We start from the raw sequence: 27423 nt of genomic DNA on the forward strand, positions 1-27423 counted from the left end.
TCTACCTAGGGGCCTAAGACCCCAACAAGCTACCCAGGGGTCCACAACTCTCCCTGGACTTGCAGTAGAGGCCCCAGGGTGCCCCTTGGCCCTCCACCTAGGGGCCTCTGACCCCAGCAAGCTACCCAGGGGTCCACAACTCTCCCTGGACTTGCAGTAGAGGCCCCAGGGTTTCCCCTTGGCCCTCCACCTAGGGGCCTAAGACCCCAGCAAGCTACCCAGGGGTCCACCTCTCTTCCTGGACTTGCAGTAGAGGCCCTAGGTTACCTCCTGGCCCTCCACCTAGGGGCCTCTGACCCCAGCAACTTACCCAGGGGTCCACAACTCTCCCTGGACTTGCAGTAGAGGCCCCAGGGTTTCCCCTTGGCCTCCACCCAGGGGCCTCTGACCCCAGCAAACTACCCAGGGGTCCACCTTTCTCCCTGGACTTGAAGTATAGGCCTCAGGGTGCCCCCTGGCCCTCCACCTAGGGGACTAGGACCCCAGCAAGCTACCCAGGGGTCCACAACTCTCCCTAGACTTGCAGTAGAGGCCCCAGGGTGCCCCCTGGCCCTCCACCTAGGGGCCTCTGACCCCAGCAAGCTACCCAGGGGTCCACAACTCTCCCTGGACTTGCAGTAGAGGCCCCAGGGTGCCCCCTGGCCCTCCACCTAGGGGCCTCTGACCCCAGCAAGCTACCCAGGGGTCCACCTCTCTCCCTGGACTTGCAGTATAGGCCCCAGGGTGCCCCCTGGCCCTCCACCTATGGACCTAAGACCCCAGCAAGCTACCCAGGGGTCCACCTCTCTCCCTTGACTTGAAGTATAGGCCCCAGGGTGCCCCCTGGCCCTCCACCTAGGGGACTAGGACCCCAGCAAGCTACCCAGGGGTCCAACTCTCTGCCTGGACTTGCAGTAGAGGCCCCAGGGTGCCCCCTTGGCCTCCACCTAGGGGCCTCTGACCCCAGCAAGCTACCCAGGGGTCCACAACTCTCCCTGTACTTGCAGTAGAGGCCGCAGGGTGCCCCCTTGGCCTCCACCCAGGGGCCTCTGACCCCAGCAAGCTACCCAGGGGTCCACCTTTCTCCCTGGACTTGAAGTATAGGCCCAAGGGTGCCCACTGGCCCTCCACCTAGGGGCCTAAGACCCCAACAAGCTACCCAGGGGTCCACCTCTCTCCCTGGACTTGCAGTAGAGGCCCCAGGGTGCCCCCTTGCCCTCCAAAAAGGAGTCTTTGACCCCAGCAACCTACCCAGTGGTCCACCTCTTTCCCTGGACTTGGAGGATAGGCCCCAGGGTGCCCCCTGGCCCTCCACCTAGGGGCCTTTGACCCCAGAAAGCTACCCTGGGGGTCCTCCTCTTTCCCTGGACTTGCAGTAGAGGCCCTAGGGTGCCCCCTTGGCCTCCACCTAGGGGCCTCTGACCCCAGCTAGCTACCCAGGGGTCCAAAACTCTCCCTGGACTTGCAATAGAGGCCCCAGGGTGCCCCCTTGGCCTCCACCCAGGGGACTCTGACCCCAGCAAGCTACCCAGGGGTCCACAACTCTCCCTGGACTTGCAGTACAGGCCCCAGGGTGCCCCCTTGGCCTCCACCTAGGGGCCTCTGACCCCAGCAAGCTACCCAGGGGACCACAACTCTCCCTGGACTTGCAGTAGAGGCCCCAGGGTACCCCCTTGGCCTCCACCCAGGGGCCTCTGACCCCAACAAGCTACCCAGGGGGTCCACCTCTTTCCCTGGACTTGAAGTATATGCCCAAGGGTGCCCACTGGCCATCCACCTAGGGGCCTAAGACCCCAATAAGCTACCCAGGGGTCCACAACTCTCCCTGGACTTGCAGTAGAGGCCCCAGGGTGCCCCCTTTGCCTCCACCCAGGGGCCTCTGACCCCAGCAAGCTACCCAGGGGTCCACCTTTCTCCCTGGACTTGCAGTATAGGCCCCAGGGAGCCCCCTGGCCCTCCACCTAGGGACCTAAGACCCCAGCAAGCTACCCAGGGGTCCACCTCTCTCCCTTGACTTGGAGTATAGGCCCCAGGGTGCCCCCTGGCCCTCCACCTAGGGGACTAGGACCCCAGCAAGCTACCCAGGGGTCCACCTCTCTGCCTGGACTTGCAGTAGAGGCCCCAGGGTGCCCCCTTGGCCTCCACCTAGGGGCCTTTGACCCCAGCAAGCTACCCAGGGGTCCACAACTCTCCCTTGACTTGAAGTATAGGCCCCAGGGTGCCCCCTGGCCCTCCACCTAGGGGCCTAAGACCCCAGCAAGCTACCCAGGGGTCCACCTCTCTCCCTGGACTTGCAGTATAGGCCCCAGGGTGCCCCCTGGCCCTCCACCTAGGGGACTAGGACCCCAGCTAGCTACCCAGGGGTCCACCTCTCTGCCTGGACTTGCAGTAGAGGCCCCAGGGTGCCCCCTGGCCCCCCACCTAGGGGCCTAGGACCCCAGCTAGCTACCCAGGGGTCCACCTCTCTCCCTGGACTTGCAGTATAGGCCCCAGGGTGCCCCCTGGCCCTCCACCTAGGGGACTAGGACCCCAGCAAGCTACCCAGGGGTCCACCTCTCTGCCTGGACTTGCAGTAGAGGCCCCAGGGTGCCCCCTGGCCTCCACCTAGGGGCCTCTGACCCCAGCAAGCTACCCAGGGGTCCACAACTCTCCTTGGACTTGCAGTAGAGGCCGCAGGGTGCCCCCTTGGCCTCCACCCAGGGGCCTCTGACCCCAGCAAGCTACCCAGGGGTCCACCTTTCTCCCTGGACTTGAAGTATAGGCCCAAGGGTGCCCACTGGCCCTCCACCTAGGGGCCTAAGACCCCAACAAGCTAGCCAGGGGTCCACAACTTTCCCTGGACTTGCAGTAGAGGCCCCAGGGTGCCCCCTTGGCCTCCACCTAGGGGCCTCTGACCCCAGCAAGCTACCCAGGGGTCCACAACTCTCCCTGGACTTGCAGTAGAGGACCCAGGGTGCCCCCTTGGCCTCCACCTAGGGGCCTCTGACCCCAGCAAGCTACCCAGGGGTCCACAACTCTCCCTGGACTTGCAATAGAGGCCCCAGGGTGCCCCCTTGGCCTCCACCCAGGGGCCTCTGACCCCAGCAAGCTACCCAGGGGTCCACCTTTCTCCCTGGACTTGAAGTAAAGGCCCAAGGGTGCCCACTGGCCATCCACCTAGGGGCCTAAGACCCCAACAAGCTACCCAGTTGTCCACAACTCTCCCTGGACTTGCAGTAGAGGCCACAGGGTGCCCCCTGGCCCTCCACCTAGGGGCCTCTGACCCCAGCAAGCTTCCCAGGGGTCCACCTCTCTCCCTGGACTTGCAGTATAGGCCCCAGGGTGCCCCCTGGCCCTCCACCTAGGGACCTAAGACCCCAGCAAGCTACCCAGGGGTCCACCTCTCTCCCTGGACTTGCAGTAGAGGCCCCAGGGTGCCCCCTTGCCCTCCAAAAAGGAGTCTTTGACCCCAGCAACCTACCCAGTGGTCCACCTCTTTCCCTGGACTTGGAGGATAGGCCCCAGGGTGCCCCCTGGCCCTCCACCTAGGGGCCTTTGACCCCAGCAAGCTACCCTGGGGGTCCTCCTCTTTCTCTGGACTTGCAGTAGAGGACCCAGGGTGCCCCCTTGGCCTCCACCTAGGGGCCTCTGACCCCAGCAAGCTACCCAGGGGTCCACAACTCTCCCTGGACTTGCAATAGAGGCCCCAGGGTGCCCCCTTGGCCTCCACCCAGGGGCCTCTGACCCCAGCAAGCTACCCAGGGGTCCACCTTTCTCCCTGGACTTGAAGTAAAGGCCCAAGGGTGCCCACTGGCCATCCACCTAGGGGCCTAAGACCCCAACAAGCTACCCAGTTGTCCACAACTCTCCCTGGACTTGCAGTAGAGGCCACAGGGTGCCCCCTGGCCCTCCACCTAGGGGCCTCTGACCCCAGCAAGCTTCCCAGGGGTCCACCTCTCTCCCTGGACTTGCAGTATAGGCCCCAGGGTGCCCCCTGGCCCTCCACCTAGGGACCTAAGACCCCAGCAAGCTACCCAGGGGTCCACCTCTCTCCCTGGACTTGCAGTAGAGGCCCCAGGGTGCCCCCTTGCCCTCCAAAAAGGAGTCTTTGACCCCAGCAACCTACCCAGTGGTCCACCTCTTTCCCTGGACTTGGAGGATAGGCCCCAGGGTGCCCCCTGGCCCTCCACCTAGGGGCCTTTGACCCCAGCAAGCTACCCTGGGGGTCCTCCTCTTTCTCTGGACTTGCAGTAGAGGCCCTAGGGTGCCCCCTTGGCCTCCACCCAGGGGCCTCTGACCCCAGCAAGCTACCCAGGGGGTCCACCTCTTTTCTGGACTTGCAGTAGAGGCGATAGGGTACCTCCTGGCCCTCCACCTAGGGGCCTCTGACCCCAGCAAGCTACCCAGGGGACCACAACTCTCCCTGGACTTGCAGTAGAGGCCCCAGGGTACCCCCTTGGCCTCCACACAGGGGACTAGGACCCCAGCTAGCTACCCAGGGTCCACCTCTCTGCCTGGACTTGCAGTAGAGGCCCTAGGGTGCCCCCTTGCCCTCCATCCAGGGGCATCTGACCCCAGCAAGCTACCCAGGGGTCAACCTCTCTCCCTGGACTTGCAGTAGAGGCCCTAGGGTACCTCCTGGCCCTCCACCTAGGGGCCTCTGACCCCAGCATGCTACCCAGGGGTCCACAACTCTTCCTGGACTTGCAGTAGAGGCCCCAGGGTGCCCCCTTGGCCTCCACCCAGGGGCCTCTGACCCCAGCAAGCTACCCAGGGGTCCACCTTTCTCCCTGGACTTGAAGTATAGGTCCAAGGGTGCCCACTGGCACTCCACCTAGGGGGCTATGACCCCAACAAGCTACCCAGGGGTCCACAACTCTCCCTGGACTTGCAGTAGAGGCCCCAGGGTGCCCCCTGGCCCTCCACCTAGGGGCCTCTGACCCCAGCAAGCTACCCAGGGGTCCACCTCTCTCCCTGGACTTGCATTATAGGCCCCAGGGTGCCCCCTGGCCCTCCACGTAGGGACCTAAGACCCCAGCAAGCTGCCCAGGGGTCCACCTCTCTCCCTTGACTTGAAGTATAGGCCCCAGGGTGCCCCCTGGCCCTCCACCTAGGGGACTAGGACCCCAGCAAGCTACCCAGGGGTCCACCTCTCTGCCTGGACTTGCAGTAGAGGCCCCAGGGTGCCCCCTCGGCCTCCACCTAGGGGCCTCTGACCCCAGCAAGCTACCCAGGGGTCCACAACTCTCCCTGGACTTGCAGTAGAGACCCCAGGGTGCCCCCTGGCCCTCCACCTTGTGGCCTAAGACCCCAGCAAGCTACCCAGGGGTCCACCTCTCTCCCTTGACTTGAAGTATAGGCCCCAGGGTGCCCCCTGGCCCTCCACCTAGGGGACTAGGACCCCAGCTAGCTACCCAGGGGTCCACCTCTCTGACTGGACTTGCAGTATAGGCCCCAGGGTGCCCCCTGGCCCTCCCCTAGGGGACTAGGACCCCAGCTAGCTACCCAGGGGTCCACCTCTCTGCCTGGACTTGCAGTAGAGGCCCCAGGGTGCCCCCTTGCCCTCAACCCAGGGGCCTCTGACCCCAGCAAGCTACCCAGGGGTCCACAACTCTCCCTGGACTTGCAGTAGAGGCCCCAGGGTGCCCCCTTGGCCTCCACCCAGGAGCCTGTGACCCCAGCAAGCTACCCAGGGGTCCACCTCTCTGCCTGGACTTGCAGTACAGGCCCCAGGGTTCCCCCTTGGCCTCCACCTAGGGGCTTCTGACCCCAGCAAGCTACCCAGGGGTCCACAACTTTCCTGGACTTGCAGTAGAGGCCCCAGGGTGCCCCCTTGGCCTCCACCCAGGGCCCTCTGACCCCAGCAAGCTACCCAGGGGTCCACCTTTCTCCCTGGACTTGAAGTATAGGCCCAAGGGTGCCCACTGGCCCTCTACCTAGGGGCCTAAGACCCCAACAAGCTACCCAGGGGTCCACAACTCTCCCTGGACTTGCAGTAGAGGCCCCAGGGTGCCCCCTGGCCCTCCACCTAGGGGCCTAAGACCCCAGCAAGCTACCCAGGGGTCCACCTCTCTCCCTGGACTTGCAGTATAGGCCCCAGGGTGCCCCCTGGCCGTCCACCTAGGGGACTAGGACCCCAGCTAGCTACCCAGGGGTCCACCTCTCTGCCTGGACTTGCAGTAGAGGCCCCAGGGTGCCCCCTGGCCCTCCACCTAGAGGCCGAAGACCCCAGCAAGCTACCCAGGGGTCCACAACTCTCCCTGGACTTGCAGTATAGGCCCCAGGGTGCCCCCTGGCCCTCCACCTAGGGGACTAGGACCCCAGCAAGCTACCCAGGGGTCCACCTCTCTGCCTGGACTTGCAGTAGAGGCCCTAGGGTACCTCCTGGCCCTTCACCTAGGGGCCTCTGACCCCAGCAAGCTACCCAGGGGTCCACAACTCTCCCTGGACTTGCAGTAAAGGCCCCAGGGTTTCCCCTTGGCCTCCACCCAGGGGCCTCTGACCCCAGCAAGCTACCCAGGGGTCCACCTTTCTCCCTGGACTTGAAGTATAGGCCTCAGGGTGCCCCCTGGCCCTCCACCTAGGGGCCTTAGACCCCAGCAAGCTACCCAGGGGTCCACAACTCTCCCTAGACTTGCAGTAGAGGCCCCAGGGTGCCCCCTGGCCCTCCACCTAGGGGCCTCTGACCCCAGCAAGCTAACCAGGGGTCCACAACTCTCCCTGGACTTGCAGTAGAGGCCCCAGGGTGCCCCCTGGCCCTCCACCTAGGGGCCTCTGACCCCAGCAAGCTACCCAGGGGTCCACCTCTCTCCCTGGACTTGCAGTATAGGCCCCAGGGTGCCCCCTGGCCCTCCACCTATGGACCTAAGACCCCAGCAAGCTACCCAGGGGTCCACCTCTCTCCCTTGACTTGAAGTATAGGCCCCAGGGTGCCCCCTGGCCCTCCACCTAGGGGACTAGGACCCCAGCAAGCTACCCAGGGGTCCACCTCTCTGCCTGGACTTGCAGTAGAGGCCCCAGGGTGCCCCCTGGCCCTCCACCTAGGGGCCTACGACCCCAGCAAGCTACCCAGGGGTCCACCTCTCTCCCTGGACATGCAGTAGACGCCCCAGGGTGCCCCATGGCCCTCCACCTAGTGGCCTTTGACCCCAGGAAGCTATCCAGGGGTCCACATTGCTCCCTGGACTTGCAGTAGAGGCCCAAGAAGGCCACCTGGCCCTCCATCTAGGGGCCTAGGACCCCAGAAAGCTACCCAGGGGTCCACCTCTCTCCCTGGACTTGCAGTAGAGGCCCCAGGGTGCCCCCTTGCCCTCCAAAAAGGAGTCTTTGACCCCAGCAACCCACCCAGTGGTCCACCTCTTTCCCTGGACTTGGAGGATAGGCCCCAGGGTGCCCCCTGGCCCTCCACCTAGGGGCCTTTGACCCCAGCAAGCTACCCTGGGGGTCCTCCTCTTTCTCTGGACTTGCAGTAGAGGCCCTAGGGTGCCCCCTTGGCCTCCACCCAGGGGCCTCTGACCCCAGCAAGCTACCCAGGGGGTCCACCTCTTTTCTGGACTTGCAGTAGAGGCGATAGGGTACCTCCTGGCCCTCCACCTAGGGGCCTCTGACCCCAGCAAGCTATCCAGGGGACCACAACTCTCCCTGGACTTGCAGTAGAGGCCCCAGGGTACCCCCTTGGCCTCCACACAGGGGACTAGGACCCCAGCTAGCTAACCAGGGTCCACCTCTCTGCCTGGACTTGCAGTAGAGGCCCTAGGGTGCCCCCTTGCCCTCCATCCAGGGGCATCTGACCCCAGCAAGCTACCCAGGGGTCAACCTCTCTCCCTGGACTTGCAGTAGAGGCCCTAGGGTACCTCCTGGCCCTCCACCTAGGGGCCTCTGACCCCAGCATGCTACCCAGGGGTCCACAACTCTTCCTGGACTTGCAGTAGAGGCCCCAGGGTGCCCCCTTGGCCTCCACCCAGGGGCCTCTGACCCCAGCAAGCTACCCAGGGGTCCACCTTTCTCCCTGGACTTGAAGTATAGGCCCAAGGGTGCCCACTGGCACTCCACCTAGGGGCCTAAGACCCCAACAAGCTACCCAGGGGTCCACAACTCTCCCTGGACTTGCAGTAGAGGCCCCAGGGTGCCCCCTGGCCCTCCACCTAGGGGCCTCTGACCCCAGCAAGCTACCCAGGGGTCCACCTCTCTCCCTGGACTTGCATTATAGGCCCCAGGGTGCCCCCTGGCCCTCCACCTAGGGGCCTCTGACCCCAGCAAGCTTCCCAGGGGTCCACCTCTCTCCCTGGACTTGCAGTATAGGCCCCAGGGTGCCCCCTGGCCCTCCACCTAGGGACCTAAGACCCCAGCAAGCTACCCAGGGGTCCACCTCTCTCCCTTGACTTGAAGTATAGGCCCCAGGGTGCCCACTGGCCCTCCACCTAGGGGACTAGGACCCCAGCAAGCTACCCAGGGGTCCACCTCTCTGCCTGGACTTGCAGTAGAGGCCCTAGGGTGCCCCATTGGCCTCCACCCAGGGGCCTCTGACCCCAGCAAGCTACCCAGGGGTCCACCTTTCTCCCTGGACTTGAAGTATAGGCCCAAGTGTGCCCACTGGCCCTCCACCTAGGGGCCTAAGACCCCAACAAGCTACCCAGGGGTCCACCTGTCTCCCTTGACTTGAAGTATAGGCCCCAGGGTGCCCCCTGGCCCTCCACCTAGGGGCCTCTGACCCCAGCAAGCTACCCAGGGTCCACCTTTCTGCCTGGACTTGCAGTAGAGGCCCTAGGGTACCTCCTGGCCCTCCACCTAGGGGCCTCTGACCCCAGCAAGCTACCCAGGGGTCCACAACTCTCCCTGGACTTGCAGTAGAGGCCCCAGGGTGCCCCCTTAGCCTCCACCCAGGGGCCTCTGACCCCAGCAAGCTACCCAGGGGTCCACCTTTCTCCCTGGACTTGAAGTAAAGGCCCAAGGGTGCCCACTGGCCATCCACCTAGGGGCCTAAGACCCCAACAAGCTACCCAGGGGTCCACAACTCTCCCTGGACTTGCAGTAGAGGCCCCAGGGTGCCCCCTGGCCCTCCACCTAGGGGCCGAAGACCCCAGCAAGCTTCCCAGGGGTCCACCTCTCTCCCTGGACTTGCAGTATAGGCCCCAGGGTGCCCCCTGGCCCTCCACCTAGGGACCTAAGACCCCCAGCAAGCTACCCAGGGGTCCACCTCTCTCCCTTGACTTGAAGTATAGGCCCCAGGGTGCCCACTGGCCCTCCACCTAGGGGACTAGGACCCCAGCAAGCTACCCAGGGGTCCACAACTCTCCCTGGACTTGCAGTAGAGGCCCCAGGGTGCCCCATTGGCCTCCACCCAGGGGCTTCTGACCCCAGCAAGCTAACCAGGGGTCCACCTTTCTCCCTGGACTTGAAGTATAGGCCCAAGGGTGCCCACTGGCCCTCCACCTAGGGGACTAGGACCCCAGCAAGCTACCCAGGGGTCCACCTCTCTGCTTGGACTTGCAGTAGAGGCCCCAGGGTGCCCCCTCGGCCTCCACCTAGGGGCCTCTGACCCCAGCAAGCTACCCAGGGGTCCACAACTCTCCCTGGACTTGCAGTAGAGACCCCAGGGTGCCCCCTGGCCCTCCACCTAGTGGCCTAAGACCCCAGCAAGCTACCCAGGGGACCACAACTCTCCCTGGACTTGCAGTAGAGGCCCCAGGGTACCCCCTTGGCCTCCACACAGGGGACTAGGACCCCAGCTAGCTACCCAGGGTCCACCTCTCTGCCTGGACTTGCAGTAGAGGCCCTAGGGTGCCCCCTTGCCCTCCATCCAGGGGCATCTGACCCCAGCAAGCTACCCAGGGGTCAACCTCTCTCCCTGGACTTGCAGTAGAGGCCCTAGGGTACCTCCTGGCCCTCCACCTAGGGGCCTCTGACCCCAGCATGCTACCCAGGGGTCCACAACTCTTCCTGGACTTGCAGTAGAGGCCCCAGGGTGCCCCCTTGGCCTCCACCCAGGGGCCTCTGACCCCAGCAAGCTACCCAGGGGTCCACCTTTCTCCCTGGACTTGAAGTATAGGCCCAAGGGTGCCCACTGGCACTCCACCTAGGGGCCTAAGACCCCAACAAGCTACCCAGGGGTCCACAACTCTCCCTGGACTTGCAGTAGAGGCCCCAGGGTGCCCCCTGGCCCTCCACCTAGGGGCCTCTGACCCCAGCAAGCTACCCAGGGGTCCACCTCTCTCCCTGGACTTGCATTATAGGCCCCAGGGTGCCCCCTGGCCCTCCACCTAGGGGCCTCTGACCCCAGCAAGCTTCCCAGGGGTCCACCTCTCTCCCTGGACTTGCAGTATAGGCCCCAGGGTGCCCCCTGGCCCTCCACCTAGGGACCTAAGACCCCAGCAAGCTACCCAGGGGTCCACCTCTCTCCCTTGACTTGAAGTATAGGCCCCAGGGTGCCCACTGGCCCTCCACCTAGGGGACTAGGACCCCAGCAAGCTACCCAGGGGTCCACCTCTCTGCCTGGACTTGCAGTAGAGGCCCTAGGGTGCCCCATTGGCCTCCACCCAGGGGCCTCTGACCCCAGCAAGCTACCCAGGGGTCCACCTTTCTCCCTGGACTTGAAGTATAGGCCCAAGTGTGCCCACTGGCCCTCCACCTAGGGGCCTAAGACCCCAACAAGCTACCCAGGGGTCCACCTGTCTCCCTTGACTTGAAGTATAGGCCCCAGGGTGCCCCCTGGCCCTCCACCTAGGGGCCTCTGACCCCAGCAAGCTACCCAGGGTCCACCTTTCTGCCTGGACTTGCAGTAGATGCCCTAGGGTACCTCCTGGCCCTCCACCTAGGGGCCTCTGACCCCAGCAAGCTACCCAGGGGTCCACAACTCTCCCTGGACTTGCAGTAGAGGCCCCAGGGTGCCCCCTTAGCCTCCACCCAGGGGCCTCTGACCCCAGCAAGCTACCCAGGGGTCCACCTTTCTCCCTGGACTTGAAGTAAAGGCCCAAGGGTGCCCACTGGCCATCCACCTAGGGGCCTAAGACCCCAACAAGCTACCCAGGGGTCCACAACTCTCCCTGGACTTGCAGTAGAGGCCCCAGGGTGCCCCCTGGCCCTCCACCTAGGGGCCGAAGACCCCAGCAAGCTTCCCAGGGGTCCACCTCTCTCCCTGGACTTGCAGTATAGGCCCCAGGGTGCCCCCTGGCCCTCCACCTAGGGACCTAAGACCCCCAGCAAGCTACCCAGGGGTCCACCTCTCTCCCTTGACTTGAAGTATAGGCCCCAGGGTGCCCACTGGCCCTCCACCTAGGGGACTAGGACCCCAGCAAGCTACCCAGGGGTCCACAACTCTCCCTGGACTTGCAGTAGAGGCCCCAGGGTGCCCCATTGGCCTCCACCCAGGGGCTTCTGACCCCAGCAAGCTAACCAGGGGTCCACCTTTCTCCCTGGACTTGAAGTATAGGCCCAAGGGTGCCCACTGGCCCTCCACCTAGGGGACTAGGACCCCAGCAAGCTACCCAGGGGTCCACCTCTCTGCCTGGACTTGCAGTAGAGGCCCCAGGGTGCCCCCTCGGCCTCCACCTAGGGGCCTCTGACCCCAGCAAGCTACCCAGGGGTCCACAACTCTCCCTGGACTTGCAGTAGAGACCCCAGGGTGCCCCCTGGCCCTCCACCTAGTGGCCTAAGACCCCAGCAAGCTACCCAGGGGTCCACCTCTCTCCCTTGACTTGAAGTATAGGCCCCAGGGTGCCCCCTGGCCCTCCACCTAGGGGACTAGGACCCCAGCTAGCTACCCAGGGGTCCACCTCTCTGACTGGACTTGCAGTAGAGGCCCCAGGGTGCCCCCTTGCCCTCAACCCAGGGGCCTCTGACCCCAGCAAGCTACCCAGGGGTCCACAACTCTCCCTGGACTTGCAGTAGAGGCCCCAGGGTGCCCCCTTGGCCTCCACCCAGGAGCCTGTGACCCCAGCAAGCTACCCAGGGGTCCACCTCTCTGCCTGGACTTGCAGTACAGGCCCCAGGGTTCCCCCTTGGCCTCCACCTAGGGGCTTCTGACCCCAGCAAGCTACCCAGGGGTCCACAACTTTCCTGGACTTGCAGTAGAGGCCCCAGGGTGCCCCCTTGGCCTCCACCCAGGGCCCTCTGACCCCAGCAAGCTACCCAGGGGTCCACCTTTCTCCCTGGACTTGAAGTATAGGCCCAAGGGTGCCCACTGGCCCTCTACCTAGGGGCCTAAGACCCCAACAAGCTACCCAGGGGTCCACAACTCTCCCTGGACTTGCAGTAGAGGCCCCAGGGTGCCCCCTGGCCCTCCACCTAGGGGCCTAAGACCCCAGCAAGCTACCCAGGGGTCCACCTCTCTCCCTGGACTTGCAGTATAGGCCCCAGGGTGCCCCCTGGCCGTCCACCTAGGGGACTAGGACCCCAGCTAGCTACCCAGGGGTCCACCTCTCTGCCTGGACTTGCAGTAGAGGCCCCAGGGTGCCCCCTGGCCCTCCACCTAGGGGCCGAAGACCCCAGCAAGCTACCCAGGGGTCCACAACTCTCCCTGGACTTGCAGTATAGGCCCCAGGGTGCCCCCTGGCCCTCCACCTAGGGGACTAGGACCCCAGCAAGCTACCCAGGGGTCCACCTCTCTGCCTGGACTTGCAGTAGAGGCCCTAGGGTACCTCCTGGCCCTCCACCTAGGGGCCTCTGACCCCAGCAAGCTACCCAGGGGTCCACAACTCTCCCTGGACTTGCAGTAAAGGCCCCAGGGTTTAACCTTGGCCTCCACCCAGGGGCCTCTGACCCCAGCAAGCTACCCAGGGGTCCACCTCTCTCCCTTGACTTGGAGTATAGGCCCCAGGGTGCCCCCTGGCCCTCCACCTAGGGGACTAGGACCCCAGCAAGCTACCCAGGGGTCCACCTCTCTGCCTGGACTTGCAGTAGAGGTCCCAGGGTGCCCCCTGGCCCTCCACCTAGGGGACTAGGACCCCAGCTAGCTACCCAGGGTCCACCTCTCTGCCTGGACTTGCAGCATAGGCCCTAGGGTGCCCCCTTGCCCTCCACCCAGGGGCCTCTGACCCCAGCAAGCTACCCAGGGGTCAACCTCTCTCCCTGGACTTGCAGTAGAGGCCCTAGGGTACCTCCTGGCCCTCCACCTAGGGGCCTCTGACCCCAGCAAGCTACCCAGGGGTCCACAACTCTCCCTGGACTTGCAGTAGAGGCCCCAGGGTGCCCCCTTGGCCTCCACCCAGGGGCCTCTGACCCCAGCAAGCTACCCAGGGGTCCACCTTTCTCCCTGGACTTGAAGTATAGGCCTCAGGGTGCCCACTGGCCCTCCACCTAGGGGCCTAAGACCCCAACAAGCTACCCAGGGGTCCACAACTCTCCCTGGACTTGCAGTAGAGGCCCCAGGGTGCCCCCTGGCCCTCCACCTAGTGGCCTTTGACCCCAGGAAGCTATCCAGGGGTCCACCTTGCTCCCTGGACTTGCAGTAGAGGCCCAAGAAGGCCACCTGGCCCTCCATCTAGGGGCCTAGGACCCCAGAAAGCTACCCAGGGGTCCACCTCTCTCCCTGGACTTGCAGTAGAGGCCCCAGGGTGCCCCCTTGCCCTCCAAAAAGGAGTCTTTGACCCCAGCAACCTACCCAGTGGTCCACCTCTTTCCCTGGACTTGGAGGATAGGCCCCAGGGTGCCCCCTGGCCCTCCACCTAGGGGCCTTTGACCCCAGCAAGCTACCCTGGGGGTCCTCTTCTTTCCCTGGACTTGCAGTAGAGGCCCTAGGTTGCCCCCTTGGCCTCCACCTAGGGGCCTCTGACCCCAGCAAGCTACCCAGGGGTCCAAAACTCTCCCTGGACTTGCAGTAGAGGCCCCAGGGTGCCCCCTTGGCCTCCACCCAGGGGCCTCTGACCCCAGCAAGCTACCCAGGGGTCCACAACTCTCCCTGGACTTGCAGTACAGGCCCCAGGGTGCCCCTTTGGCCTCCACCCAGGGGCCTCTGACCCCAGCAAGCTACCCAGGGGTCCACAACTCTCCCTGGACTTGCAGTACAGGCCCCAGGGTGCCCCCTTGGCCTCCACCTAGGGGCCTCTGACCCCAGCAAGCTACCCAGGGGGTCCACCTATTTCCCTGGACTTGAAGTATATGCCCAAGGGTGCCCACTGGCCATCCACCTAGGGGCCTAAGACCCCAACAAGCTACCCAGGTTTCCACAACTCTCCCTGGACTTGCAGTAGAGGCCCCAGGGTGCCCCCTTGGCCTCTACCCAGGGGCCTCTGACCCCAGCAAGCTACCCACGGGTCCACCTCTTTCCCTGGACTTGCAGTAGAGGCCCTAGGGTACCTCCTGGCCCTCCACCTAGGGGCCTTTGACCCCAGCAAGATACCCAGGGGTTCACAACTCTCCCTGGACTTGCAGTACAGGCACCAGGGTGCCCCCTTGGCCTCCACCTAGGGGCCTCTGACCCCAGCAAGCTACCCAGGGGACCACAACTCTCCCTGGACTTGCAGTAGAGGCCCCAGGGTACTACCTTGGCCTCCACCCAGGGGCCTCTGACCCCAGCAAGCTACCCAGGGGTCCACAACTCTCCCTGGACTTGCAGTAGAGGCCCCAGGGTGCCCCCATGGCCTCCACCTAGGGGCCTCTGACCCCAGCAAGCTACCCAGGGGTCCACCTCTCTCCCTTGACTTGAAGTATAGGCCCCAGGGTGCCCCCTTGGCCTCCACCCAGGGGCCTCTGACCCCAGCAAGCTACCCAGGGGTCCACCTTTCTCCCTGGACTTGAAGTATAGGCCCAAGGGTGCCCCCTGGCCCTCCACCTAGGGGCCTCTGACCCCAGCAAGCTACCCAGGGGTCAACCTCTCTCCCTGGACTTGCAGTATAGGCCCCAGGGTGCCCCCTGGCCCTCCACCTAGGGACCTAAGACCCCAGCAAGCTACCCAGGGGTCCACCTCTCTCCCTTGACTTGAAGTATAGGCCCCAGGGTGCCCCCTGGCCCTCCACCTAGGGGACTAGGACCCCAGCAAGCTACCCAAGGGTCCACCTCTCTGCCTGGACTTGCAGTAGAGGCCCCAGGGTGCCCCCTTGGCCTCCACCTAGGGGCCTCTGACCCCAGCAAGCTACCCAGGGGTCCACAACTCTCCCTGGACTTGCAGTAGAGGCCCCAGGGTGCCCCCTGGCCCTCCACCCAGGGGCCTCTGACCCCAGCAAGCTACCCAGGGGTCCACCTTTCTCCCTGGACTTGAAGTATAGGCCCAAGGGTGCCCACTGGCCCTCCACCTAGGGACCTAAGACCCCAACAAGCTACCCAGGGGTCCACAACTCTCCCTGGACTTGCAGTAGAGGCCCCAGGGTGCCCCCTGGCCCTCCACCTAGTGGCCTAAGACCCCAGCAAGCTACCCAGGGGTCCACAACTCTCCCTTGACTTGAAGTATAGGCCCCAGGGTGCCCCCTGGCCCTCCACCTAGGGGACTAGGACCCCAGCTAGCTACCCAGGGGTCCACCTCTCTGCCTGGACTTGCAGTAGAGGCCCCAGGGTGCCCCCTTGCCCTCAACCCAGGGGCCTCTGACCCCAGCAAGCTACCCAGGGGTCCACAACTCTCCCTGGACTTGCAGTAGAGGCCCCAGGGTGCCCCCTTGGCCTCCACCCAGGGGCCTCTGACCCCAGCAAGCTACCCAGGGGTCCACCTCTCTGCCTGGACTTGCAGTACAGGCCCCAGGGTTCCCCCTTGGCCTCCACCTAGGGGCCTCTGACCCCAGCAAGCTACCCAGGGGTCCACAACTTTCCTGGACTTGCAGTAGAGGCCCCAGGGTTCCCCCTTGGCCTTCACCCAGGGCCCTCTGACCCCAGCAAGCTACCCAGGGGTCCACCTTTCTCCCTGGACTTGAATTATAGGCCCAAGGGTGCCCACTGGCCCTCCACCTAGGGGCCTAAGACCCCAACAAGCTACCCAGGGGTCCACCTCTCTCCCTGGACTTGCAGTATAGGCCCCAGGGTGCCCCCTGGCCCTCCACCTAGGGGACTAGGACCCCAGCTAGCTACCCAGGTGTCCACCTCTCTGCCTGGACTTGCAGTAGAGGCCCCAGGGTGCCCCCTGGCCCTCCACCTAGGGGCCTAAGACCCCAGCAAGCTACCCAGGGGTCCACCTCTCTCCCTGGACTTGCAGTATAGGCCCCAGGGTGCCCCCTGGCCGTCCACCTAGGGGACTAGGACCCCAGCTAGCTACCCAGGGGTCCACCTCTCTGCCTGGACTTGCAGTAGAGGCCCCAGGGTGCCACCTGGCCCTCCACCTAGGGGCCGAAGACCCCAGCAAGCTACCCAGGGGTCCACAACTCTCCCTGGACTTGCAGTATAGGCCCCAGGGTGCCCCCTGGCCCTCCACCTAGGGGACTAGGACCCCAGCTAGCTACCCAGGGGTCCACCTCTCTGCCTGGACTTGCAGTAGAGGCCCCAGGGTGCCCCCTTGCCCTCCACCCAGGGGCCTCTGACCCCAGCAAGCTACCCAGGGGTCCACCTCTCTCCCTGGACTTGCAGTAGAGGCCCTAGGGTACCTCCTGGCCCTCCACCTAGGGGCCTCTGACCCCAGCAAGCTACCCAGGGGTCCACAACTCTCCCTGGACTTGCAGTAGAGGCCCCAGGGTTTCCCCTTGGCCTCCACCCAGGGGCCTCTGACCCCAGCAAGCTACCCAGGGGTCCACCTTTCTCCCTGGACTTGAAGTATAGTCCTCAGGGTACCCCCTGGCCCTCCACCTAGGGGCCTAAGACCCCAGCAAGCTACCCAGGGGTCCACAACTCTCCCTAGACTTGCAGTAGAGGCCCCAGGGTGCCCCCTGGCCCTCCACCTAGGGGCCTCTGACCCCAGCAAGCTACCCAGGGGTCCACAACTCTCCCTGGACTTGCAGTAGAGGCCCCAGGGTGCCCCCTTGCCCTCCACCTAGGGGCCTACGACCCCAGCAAGCTACCCAGGGGTCCACCTCTCTCCCTGGACATGCAGTAGACGCCCCAGGGTGCCCCCTGGCCCTCCACCTAGTGGCCTTTGACCCCAGGAAGCTATCCAGGGGTCCACCTTGCTCCCTGGACTTGCAGTAGAGGCCCAAGAAGGCCACCTGGCCCTCCATCTAGGGGCCTAGGACCCCAGAAAGCTACCCAGGGGTCCAACTCTCTCCCTGGACTTGCAGTAGAGGCCCCAGGGTGCCCCCTTGCCCTCCACCTAGGGGCCTTTGACCCCAGCAACCTACCCAGTGGTCCACCTCTTTCCCTGGACTTGGAGGATAGGCCCCAGGGTGCCCCCTGGCCCTCCACCTAGGGGCCTTTGACCCCAGCAAGCTACCCTGGGGGTCCTCATCTTTCCCTGGACTTGCAGTAGAGGCCCTAGGGTGCCCCCTTGGCCTCCACCTAGGGGCCTCTGACCCCAGCAAGCTACCCAGGGGACCACAACTCTCCCTGGACTTGCAGTAGAGGCCCCAGGGTACCCCCTTGGCCTCCACCCAGGGGCCTCTGACCCCAGCAAGCTACCCAGGGGGTCCACCTCTTTCCCTGGACTTGAAGTATATGCCCAAGGGTGCCCACTGGCCATCCACCTAGGGGCCTAAGACCCCAACAAGCTACCCAGGGGTCCACAACTCTCCCTGGACTTGCAGTAGAGGCCCCAGGGTGCCCCCATGGCCTCCACCTAGGGGCCTCTGACCCCAGCAAGCTACCCAGGGGTCCACCTCTCTCCCTTGACTTGAAGTATAGGCCCCAGGGTGCCCCCTTGGCCTCCACCCAGGGGCCTCTGACCCCAGCAAGCTACCCAGGGGTCCACCTTTCTCCCTGGACTTGAAGTATAGGCCCAAGGGTGCCCCCTGGCCCTCCACCTAGGGGCCTCTGACCCCAGCAAGCTACCCAGGGGTCCACCTTTCTCCCTGGACTTGCAGTATAGGCCCCAGGGAGCCCCCTGGCCCTCCACCTAGGGACCTAAGACCCCAGCAAGCTACCCAGGGGTCCACCTCTCTCCCTTGACTTGGAGTATAGGCCCCAGGGTGCCCCCTGGCCCTCCACCTAGGGGACTAGGACCCCAGCAAGCTACCCAGGGGTCCACCTCTCTGCCTGGACTTGCAGTAGAGGCCCCAGGGTGCCCCCTTGGCCTCCACCTAGGGGCCTCTGACCCCAGCAAGCTACCCAGGGGTCCACAACTCTCCCTTGACTTGAAGTATAGGCCCCAGGGTGCCCCCTGGCCCTCCACCTAGGGGACTAGGACCCCAGCTAGCTACCCAGGGTCCACCTCTCTGCCTGGACTTGCAGTAGAGGCCCTAGGGTGCCCCCTTGCCCTCCACCCAGGGTCCTCTGACCCCAGCAAGCTACCCAGGGGTCAACCTCTCTCCCTGGACTTGCAGTAGAGGCCCCAGGGTGCCCCCTGGCCCTCCACCTAGGGGACTAGGACCCCAGCTAGCTACCCAGGGTCCACCTCTCTGCCTGGACTTGCAGTAGAGGCCCTAGGGTGCCCCCTTGCCCTCCACCCAGGGGCCTCTGACCCCAGCAAGCTACCCAGGGGTCCACAACTCTCCCTGGACTTGCAGTAGAGGCCCCAGGGTGCCCCCTTGGCCTCCACCCAGGGGCCTCTGACCCCAGCAAGCTACCCAGGGGTCCACCTTTCTCCCTGGACTTGAAGTATAGGCCTCAGGGTGCCCACTGGCCTTCCACTTAGGGGCCTAAGACCCCAGCAAGCTACCCAGGGGTCCACAACTCTCCCTGGACTTGCAGTAGAGGCCCCAGGGTGCCCCCTTGGCCTCCACCTAGGGGCTTATGACACCAGCAAGCTACCCAGGGGTCCAAAACTCTCCCTGGACTTGCAGTAGAGGCCCCAGGGTGCCCCCTTGGCCTCCACCCAGGGGCCTCTGACCCCAGCAAGCTACCCACGGGGTCCACCTCTTTCCCTGGACTTGCAGTAGAGGCCCTAGGGTACCTCCTGGCCCACCACCTAGGGGCCTTTGACCCCAGCGAGATACCCAGGGGTCCACAACTCTCCCTGGACTTGCAATACAGGCCCCAGGGTGCCCCCTTGGCCTCCACCTAGGGGCCTCTGACCCCAGCAAGCTACCCAGGGGACCACAACTCTCCCTGGAGTTGCAGTAGAGGCCCCAGGGTACTACCTTGGCCTCCACCCAGGGGCCTCTGACCCCAGCAAGCTACCCAGGGGTCCACAACTCTCCCTGGACTTGCAGTAGAGGCCCCAGGGTGCCCCCTTGGCCTCCACCTAGGGGCCTCTGACCCCAGCAAGCTACCCAGGGGTCCACCTCTCTCCCTTGACTTGAAGTATAGGCCCCAGGGTGCCCCCTTGGCCTCCACCCAGGGGCCTCTGACCCCAGCAAGCTACCCAGGGGTCCACCTTTCTCCCTGGACTTGAAGTATAGCCCCAAGGGTGCCCACTGGCCATCCACATAGGGGCCTAAGACCCCAACAAGCTACCCAGGGGTCCACAACTCTCCCTGGACTTGCAGTAGAGGCCCCAGGGTGCCCCCTGGCCCTCCACCTAGGGGCCTCTGACCCCAGCAAGCTACCCAGGGGTCAACCTCTCTCCCTGGACTTGCAGTATAGGCCCCTGGGTGCCCCCTGGCCCTCCACCTAGGGACCTAAGACCCCAGCAAGCTACCCAGGGGTCCACCTCTCTCCCTTGACTTGAAGTATAGGCCCCAGGGTGCCCCCTGGCCCTCCACCTAGGGGACTAGGACCCCAGCAAGCTACCCAAGGGTCCACCTCTCTGCCTGGACTTGCAGTAGAGGCCCCAGGGTGTCCCCTTGGCCTCCAACTAGGGGCCTCTGACCCCAGCAAGCTACCCAGGGGTCCACAACTCTCCCTGGACTTGCAGTAGAGGCCCCAGGGTGCCCCCTTGGCCTCCACCCAGGGGCCTCTGACCCCAGCAAGCTACCCAGGGGTCCACCTTTCTCCCTGGACTTGAAGTATAGGCCCAAGGGTGCCCACTGGCCCTCCACCTAGGGACCTAAGACCCCCACAAGCTACCCAGGGGTCCACCTTTCTCCCTGGACTTGCAGTAGAGGCCCCAGGGTGCCCCCTGGCCCTCCACCTAGTGGCCTAAGACCCCAGCAAGCTACCCAGGGGTCCACCTCTCTCCCTTGACTTGAAGTATAGGCCCCAGGGTGCCCCCTGGCCCTCCACCTAGGGGACTAGGACCCCAGCTAGCTACCCAGGGGTCCACCTCTCTGCCTGGACTTGCAGTAGAGGCCCCAGGGTGCCCCCTTGCCCTCAACCCAGGGGCCTCTGACCCCAGCAAGCTACCCAGGGGTCCACAACTCTCCCTGGACTTGCAGTAGAGGCCCCAGGGTGCCCCCTTGGCCTCCACCCAGGGGCCTCTGACCCCAGCAAGCTACCCAGGGGTCCACCTTTCTCCCTGGACTTGAAGTATAGGCCCCAGGGTGCCCCCTTGGCCTCCACCCAGGGGCCTCTGACCCCAGCAAGCTACCCAGGGGTCCACCTTTCTCCCTGGACTTGAAGTATAGGCCTCAGGGTGCCCCCTGGCCCTCCACCTAGGGGCCTAAGACCCCAGCAAGCTACCCAGGGGTCCACAACTCTCCCTGGACTTGCAGTAGAGGCCCCAGGGTGCCCCCTGGCCCTCCACCTAGGGGCCTCTGACCCCAGCAAGCTACCCAGGGGTCCACAACTCTCCCTGGACTTGCAGTAGAGGCCCCAGGGTGCCCCCTGGCCCTCCACCTAGGGGCCTCTGACCCCAGCAAGCCACCCAGGGGTCCACCTCCCTCCCTGGACTTGCAGTATAGGCCCCAGGGTGCCCCCTGGCCCTCCACCTAGGGACCTAAGACCCCAGCAAGCTACCCAGGGGTCCACCTCACTCCCTTGACTTGAAGTATAGGCCCCAGGGTGCCCCCTGGCCCTCCACCTAGGGGACTAGGACCCCAGCAAGCTACCCAGGGGTCCACCTCTCTGCCTGGACTTGCAGTAGAGGCCCCAGGGTGCCCCCTGGCCTCCACCTAGGGGCCTCTGACCCCAGCAAGCTACCCAGGGGTCCACAACTCTCCTTGGACTTGCAGTAGAGGCCGCAGGGTGCCCCCTTGGCCTCCACCCAGGAGCCTCTGACCCCAGCAAGCTACCCAGGGGTCCACCTGTCTCCCTGGACTTGAAGTATAGGCCCAAGGGTGCCCACTGGCCCTCCACCTAGGGGCCTAAGACCCCAACAAGCTAGCCAGGGGTCCACAACTTTCCCTGGACTTGCAGTAGAGGCCCCAGGGTGCCCCCTTGGCCTCCACCTAGGGGCCTCTGACCCCAGCAAGCTACCCAGGGGTCCACAACTCTCCCTGGACTTGAAGTATAGGCCCAAGGGTGCCCACTGGCCCTCCACCTAGGGGCCTAAGACCCCAACAAGCTAGCCAGGGGTCCACAACTTTCCCTGGACTTGCAGTAGAGGCCCCAGGGTGCCCCCTTGGCCTCCACCCAGGGGCCTCTGACCCCAGCAAGCCACCAGGGGTCCACCTCCCTCCCTGGACTTGACGTAAAGGCCCAAGGGTGCCCACTGGCCATCCACCTAGGGGCCTAAGACCCCAACAAGCTACCCAGGGGTCCACAACTCTCCCTGGACTTGCAGTAGAGGCCCCAGGGTGCCCCCTGGCCCTCCACCTAGTGGCCTAAGACCCCAGCAAGCTACCCAGGGGTCCACCTCTCTCCCTTGACTTGAAGTATAGGCCCCAGGGTGCCCCCTGGCCCTCCACCTAGGGGACTAGGACCCCAGCTAGCTACCCAGGGGTCCACCTCTCTGCCTGGACTTGCAGTAGAGGTCCCAGGGTGCCCCCTTGCCCTCAACCCAGGGGCCTCTGACCCCAGCAAGCTACCCAGGGGTCCACAACTCTCCCTGGACTTGCAGTAGAGGCCCCAGGGTGCCCCCTTGGCCTCCACCCAGGGGCCTCTGACCCCAGCAAGCTACCCAGGGGTCCACCTTTCTCCCTGGACTTGAAGTATAGGCCCCAGGGTGCCCCCTTGGCCTCCACCCAGGGGCCTCTGACCCCAGCAAGCTACCCAGGGGTCCACCTTTCTCCCTGGACTTGAAGTATAGGCCTCAGGGTGCCCCCTGGCCCTCCACCTAGGGGCCTAAGACCCCAGCAAGCTACCCAGGGGTCCACAACTCTCCCTGGACTTGCAGTAGAGGCCCCAGGGTGCCCCCTGGCCCTCCACCTAGGGGCCTCTGACCCCAGCAAGCTACCCAGGGGTCCACAACTCTCCCTGGACTTGCAGTAGAGGCCCCAGGGTGCCCCCTGGCCCTCCACCTAGGGGCCTCTGACCCCAGCAAGCCACCCAGGGGTCCACCTCCCTCCCTGGACTTGCAGTATAGGCCCCAGGGTGCCCCCTGGCCCTCCACCTAGGGACCTAAGACCCCAGCAAGCTACCCAGGGGTCCACCTCACTCCCTTGACTTGAAGTATAGGCCCCAGGGTGCCCCCTGGCCCTCCACCTAGGGGACTAGGACCCCAGCAAGCTACCCAGGGGTCCACCTCTCTGCCTGGACTTGCAGTAGAGGCCCCAGGGTGCCCCCTGGCCTCCACCTAGGGGCCTCTGACCCCAGCAAGCTACCCAGGGGTCCACAACTCTCCTTGGACTTGCAGTAGAGGCCGCAGGGTGCCCCCTTGGCCTCCACCCAGGAGCCTCTGACCCCAGCAAGCTACCCAGGGGTCCACCTGTCTCCCTGGACTTGAAGTATAGGCCCAAGGGTGCCCACTGGCCCTCCACCTAGGGGCCTAAGACCCCAACAAGCTAGCCAGGGGTCCACAACTTTCCCTGGACTTGCAGTAGAGGCCCCAGGGTGCCCCCTTGGCCTCCACCTAGGGGCCTCTGACCCCAGCAAGCTACCCAGGGGTCCACAACTCTCCCTGGACTTGAAGTATAGGCCCAAGGGTGCCCACTGGCCCTCCACCTAGGGGCCTAAGACCCCAACAAGCTAGCCAGGGGTCCACAACTTTCCCTGGACTTGCAGTAGAGGCCCCAGGGTGCCCCCTTGGCCTCCACCCAGGGGCCTCTGACCCCAGCAAGCCACCAGGGGTCCACCTCCCTCCCTGGACTTGACGTAAAGGCCCAAGGGTGCCCACTGGCCATCCACCTAGGGGCCTAAGACCCCAACAAGCTACCCAGGGGTCCACAACTCTCCCTGGACTTGCAGTAAAGGCCCCAGGGTGCCCCCTGGCCCTCCACCTAGGGGCCTCTGACCCCAGCAAGCTACCCAGGGGTCCACCTTTCTCCCTGGACTTGAAGTATAGGCCCAAGGGTGCCCACTGGCCCTCCACCTAGGGGCCTAAGACCCCAACAAGCTACCCAGGGGTCCACCTGTCTCCCTTGACTTGAAGTATAGGCCCCAGGGTGCCCCCTGGCCCTCCACCTAGGGGCCTCTGACCCCAGCAAGCTACCCAGGGTCCACCTTTCTGCCTGGACTTGCAGTAGAGGCCCTAGGGTACCTCCTGGCCCTCCACCTAGGGGCCTCTGACCCCAGCAAGCTACCCAGGGGTCCACAACTCTCCCTGGACTTGCAGTAGAGGCCCCAGGGTGCACCCTTTGCCTCCACCCAGGGGCCTCTGACCCAAGCATGCTACCCAGTAGTCCACCTTTCTCCCTGGACTTGAAGTATAGGCCTCAGGGTGCCCACTGGCCCTCCACCTAGGGGCCTAAGACCCCAGCAAGCTACCCAGGGGTCCACAACTCTCCCTGGACTTGCAGTAGAGGCCCCAGGGTGCCCTCTTGTCATCCACCTAGGGGCCTCTGACACCAGCAAGCTACCCAGGGGTCCAAAACTCTCCCTGGACTTGCAGTAGAGGCCCCAGGGTGCCCCCTTGGCCTCCACCCACGGGCCTCTGACCCCAGCAAGCTACCCAGGGGTCCACAACTCTCCCTGGACTTGCAGTAGAGGCCCCAGGGTGCCCCCTTGGCCTCCACCCAGGGGCCTCTGACCCCAGCAAGCTACCCAGGGGTCCACCTTTCTCCCTGGACTTGAAGTAAAGGCCCAAGGGTGCCCACTGGCCATCCACCTAGGGGCCTAAGACCCCAACAAGCTACCCAGGGGTCCACAACTCTCCCTGGACTTGCAGTAGAGGCCCCAGGGTGCCCCCTGGCCCTCCACCTAGGGGCCTCTGACCCCAGCAAGCTTCCCAGGGGTCCACCTCTCTCCCTGGACTTGCAGTATAGGCCCCAGGGTGCCCCCTGGCCCTCCACCTAGGGACCTAAGACCCCAGCAAGCTACCCAGGGGTCCACCTCTCTCCCTTGACTTGAAGTATAGGCCCCAGGGTGCCCACTGGCCCTCCACCTAGGGGACTAGGACCCCAGCAAGCTACCCAGGGGTCCACCTCTCTGCCTGGACTTGCAGTAGAGGCCCCAGGGTGCCCCCTTGGCCTTCACCTAGGGGCATCTGACCCCAGCAAGCTACCCAGGGGTCCAAAACTCTCCCTGGACTTGCAGTAGAGGCCCCAGGGTGCCCCATTGGCCTCCACCCAGGGGCCTCTGACCCCAGCAAGCTACCCAGGGGTCCACCTTTCTCCCTGGACTTGAAGTATAGGCCCAAGGGTGCCCACTGGCCCTCCACCTAGGGGCCTAAGACCCCAACAAGCTACCCAGGGGTCCACAACTCTCCCTGGACTTGCAGTAGAGGCCCCAGGGTGCCCCCTGGCCCTCCACCTAGGGGCCTAAGACCCCAGCAAACTACCCAGGGGTCCACCTGTCTCCCTTGACTTGAAGTATAGGCCCCAGGGTGCCCCCTGGCCCTCCACCTAGGGGACTAGGACCCCAGCTAGCTACCCAGGGTCCACCTTTCTGCCTGGACTTGCAGTAGAGGCCCTAGGGTGCCCCCTTGGCCTCCACCCAGGGGCCTCTGACCCCAGCAAGCCACCCAGGGGTCCACCTCCCTCCCTGGACTTGAAGTATAGGCCCCAGGGTGCCCACTGGCCCTCCACCTAGGGGCCTAAGACCCCAGCAAGCTACCCAGGGGTCCACAACTTTCCCTGGACTTGCAGTAGATACCCCAGGGTGCCCCCTGGCTCTGCACCTAGAGGCCTCTGACCCTAGCAAGCTACCCAGGGGTCAGCCTCTCTCTCTCTGGATTTGCAGTAGAGGCCCAAGAAGGCCACCTGGCCCTCCATCTAGGGACCTAGGACCCCAGAAAGCTACCCAGGGGTCCACCTCTCTCCCTGGACTGGCAGTAGAGGCCCCAGGGTGCCCCCTTGCCCTCCAAAAAGGAGTCTTTGACCCCAGCATCCTACCCAGTTGTCCACCTCTCTCCCTGGACTTGGATGATAGGCCCCAGGGTGCCCCCTGGCCCTCCACCTAGTGGCCTTTGACCCCAGCAAGTTACCCTGGGGGTCCTCCTCTTTCCCTGGACTTGCAGTAGAGGCCCTAGGGTGCCCTCTTGGCCTCCAGCTAGGGGCCTCTGACCCCAGCAAGCTACCCAGCGGTCCAAAACTCTCCCTGGACTTGCAGTAGAGGCCCCAGGGTGCCCCCTTGGCCTCCACCCAGGAGCCTCTGACCCCAGCAAGCTACCCAGGGGGTCCACCTCTTTCCCTGGACTTGCAGTAGAGGCCCTAGGGTACCTCCTGGCCCTCCACCTAGGGGCCTTTGACCCCAGCAAGCTACCCATGGGTCCACAACTCTCCCTGGACTTGCAGTACAGGACCCAGGCTGCCCCCTTGGCCTCCACCTAGGGGCCTCTGACCCCAGCAAGCTACCCAGGGGTCCACAACTCTCCCTAGACTTGCAGTAGAGGCACCAGGGTACCCCCTTGGCCTCCACCCAGGGGCCTCTGACCCCAGCAAGCTACCCAGGGGGTCCACCTCTTTCCCTGGACTTGCAGTAGAGGCCCTAGGGTACCTCCTGGCCCTCCACCTAGGGGCCTTTGACCCCAGCAAGCTACCCAGGGGTCCACAACTCTCCCTGGACTTGCAGTAGAGGCCCCAGGGTGCCCCCTTGGCCTCCACCTAGGGGCCTCTGACCCCAGCAAGCTACCCAGGGGTCCACAACTCTCCCTGGACTTGCATTAGAGGCCCCAGGGTGCCCCCTGGCCCTCCACCTAGGGGCCTCTGACCCCAGCAAGCTACCCAGGGGTCCACCTCTCTCCCTGGACTTGCCGTATAGGCCCCAGGGTGCCCCCTGGCCCTCCACGTAGGGACCTAAGACCCCAGCAAACTACCCAGGGGTCCACCTCTCTCCCTTGACTTGAAGTATAGGCCCCAGGGTGCCCCCTGGCCCTCCACCTAGGGGACTAGGACCCCGGCAAGCTACCCAGGGGTCCACCTCTCTGCCTGGACTTGCAGTAGAGGCCCCAGGGTGCCCCCTTGGCCTCCACCTAGGGGCCTCTGACCCCAGCAAGCTACCCAGGGGTCCACAACTCTCCCTGGACTTGCAGTAGAGGCCCCAGGGTGCCCCCTTGGCCTCCACCCAGGGGCCTCTGACCCCAGCAAGCTACCCAGGGGTCCACCTTTCTCCCTGGACTTGAAGTATAGGCCCAAGGGTGCCCGCTGGCCATCCACCTAGGGGCCTAAGACCAAAACAAGCTACCCAGGGGTCCACAACTCTCCCTGGACTTGCAGTAGAGGCCCCAGGGTGCCCCCTGGCCCTCCACCTAGGGACCTAAGACCCCAGCAAGCTACCCAGGGGTCCACCTCTCTCCCTTGACTTGAAGTATAGGCCCCAGGGTGCCCCCTGGCCCTCCACCTAAGGGACTAGGACCCCAGCAAGCTATCCAGGGGTCCACCTCTCTGCCTGGACTTGCAGTAGAGGCCCCAGGGTGCCCCCTTGGCCTCCACCTAGGGTTCTCTGACCCCAGCAAGCTACCCATGGGTCCACAACTCTCCCTGGACTTGCAGTAGAGGCCCCAGGGTGCCCCCTTGGCCTCCACCCAGGGGCCTCTGACCCAAGCAAGCTACCCAGGGGTCCACAACTCTCCCTGGACTTGCAGTAGAGGCCCCAGGGTGCCCCCTTGGCCTCCACCCAGGGGCCTCTGACCCCAGCAAGCTACCCAGGGGTCCACCTTTCTCCCTGGACTTGAAGTAAAGGCCCAAGGGTGCCCACTGGCCATCCACCTAGGGGCCTAAGACCCCAACAAGCTACCCAGGGGTCCACAACTCTCCCTGGGCTTGCAGTAGAGGCCCCAGGGTGCCCCCTGGCCCTCCACCTAGGGGCCTCTGACCCCAGCAAGCTTCCCAGGGGTCCACCTCTCTCCCTGGACTTGCAGTATAGGCCCCAGGGTGCCCCCTGGCCCTCCACCTAGGGACCTAAGACCCCAGCAAGCTACCCAGGGGTCCTCCTCTCTCCCTGGACTTGCAGTAGAGGCCCCAGGGTGCCCCCTTGGCCTCCACCTAGGGGCCTCTGACCCCAGCAAGCTACCCAGGGGTCCACCTCTCTCCCTTGACTTGAAGTATAGGCCCCAGGGTGCCCCCTTTGCCTCCACCCAGGGGCCTCTGACCCCAGCAAGCTACCCAGGGGTCCACCTTTCTCCCTGGACTTGAAGTATAGGCCCAAGGGTGCCCACTGGCCATCCACCTA

This window comes from Danio rerio, chromosome 23 (assembly GCF_049306965.1).
Source record: "Danio rerio strain Tuebingen ecotype United States chromosome 23, GRCz12tu, whole genome shotgun sequence".
Lineage (NCBI taxonomy): Eukaryota > Metazoa > Chordata > Actinopteri > Cypriniformes > Danionidae > Danio > Danio rerio.